Below are 2,080 nucleotides of genomic sequence, written 5' to 3'. Positions count from 1 at the left end.
TGTAGTACAGCTTTGGGGTGTCGTATCCACAGGGAGATGAAAAAATTCTCAAAAGATCAATAAACTAGGGTTTTCGTAATTAAATGTGGGAATGATTTGTCACTTGAAATAAAAATTAATTATCAATATGCGAATTAGTGAAGCGTCGGAGTTCCCCCATTGGATTGGATCAATCAACATCAATAATTAATGTATTTTTACTCAATTAGAGGTTTTCTTCCCAACTCTCTAATTGGAAGATTTAACAGTGAAGTCCAATTTTATTCCAATTATGTTTCTAGAATCTAGATTTTCTATAACACATTCGCACATTTTTATTGGAACAAGATCAAAAATCGACCATATACGTCAGGCATAAGGCAGTAATCAATCTTCCAATAAAGTGATATTAAGATTAAAATTTAACAATTATTTCAATCATTCAATAGAAAGAGCATGGCTAGATCTATGAAAGATTTGATAAAAGTTAAAATAATCTCAACAATAAGTAATTTAAATTGAAACTCAACAAATAGTTTAATTTAACAATGGAAAAAGCATGACTGAATTCATGAGAAATTTATTAAAAGTTAAACAAATTTCAATACTAATTCATAACGAGAAAATCCAAATCTAGAAATTATTAAGCAAAGAGAGTTCGAATTACATGAAATTATGACGTGAAATCTCCAAATCCAATGAGTTCCTTCGTTGCTTCACCGAGTTCCTTAGTTTTCCATGGAGTTTCTTGAGCACCAAGATGAAAGAAATAGGTCTGGGGGCGTCTCCCTTCATTTTGGGTGGTTTTGGGCATTTATATCCCGTGAAAATTAGGTTACTGTAAGAGATTCAATCGTATAAGGAAACTGAGATTCGGCCGCCAAAAAATCACTATGCGACCGCATGGTTATTGTCATTGCGGTCGCATGGTTATGCACTTTCAGCCTCTTCAATTCTCGGTATAGGTGTATGCGACCGCATAGTAGAAAGGCATGCGGCCGCATGGTTCCACCAGATAGCTTTCAGTGTTTTAATCATAACTTTCTTTCCCGATGTCCAATTGAGGTGATTCAAGTTTCACTGGATAGCTAACTCAAAGGGACACAATTTGTATTCAGAAGTCATCTCCCAATTCGATCATCTTCCATGTCAAAAATGGGTCCCAACATGAGACTAAAAACGGATGTGTTGGTTTTCGATTGGAAATTGATGTATTGATCAAACTTTGATGTTATTTCATCCCTTTGACTTCATTCCTCATCCACTTGACCTCTAATACTTTCAAATCTTCATCATAATCTTGGACACAAGTTTGGATCATTTGTACTTTAGTCCTCGAACTTTCGTTCTCTTCTACTTTGGTTATTTTTCACTTGTTTCTTCCAAATTTCATCTTTTTCACCAAAATGCAACCTAAACCAAAATATAAGAGTAATGAGTGCATTTTGGCATAATATAATCACATGAATACAATAGTTAAGAGGGAAAAATATGATATTTTACACTCTTATCATGCCGATATTAAAAAAGAATGGTAAACTAAGGGTGTGCATAGACTTTAAGAATCTAAACATAGCCACACCTAAAGATGAATATTCAGTGCCCACGGAAGATTCTTTAGTAGACTCGACTGCCGTACATGTAATGTATTCCTTCATGGATGGGTATTCAGGATACAATCAAATTTATATAGATGAGGAAGATATACACAAAACTGTCTTTAGATGCCCTAGGTCTCTAGAATGTTTTGAATGGGTAGTTATGCCTTTCGGCCTGAAAAATGCAGGAGCAACTTATCAAAGTGCAATGAATTTGATTTTTCATGATATGATAGACAAGTTTGTTGAAGTGTATGTAGATAATATAGTGGTCAAATCCATTAAAGAAGATGACCATTTTGAACAATTAAGATGTTCATTTGAGCGAATCAAGCAATATAAACTAAAGTTGAATCCCTTGAAATGTGCATTTCGTGTTAATGTAGGGAATTTTCTTGGTTTCTTAGTACACAAAAGAAGGATTTAACTTGATAAAAATAAAGCGAAGGCCATTCTAGAGGCCAAACCACCTAGCAACAAAAAAGAATTGCAAAGGTTTCTAG

The sequence above is a fragment of the Olea europaea genome, unplaced genomic scaffold (genome assembly GCF_002742605.1).
Source record: "Olea europaea var. sylvestris unplaced genomic scaffold, O_europaea_v1 scaffold10353, whole genome shotgun sequence".
NCBI classification, from domain to species: domain Eukaryota; kingdom Viridiplantae; phylum Streptophyta; class Magnoliopsida; order Lamiales; family Oleaceae; genus Olea; species Olea europaea.
Note: the sequence above shows the minus strand (reverse complement) of the source record.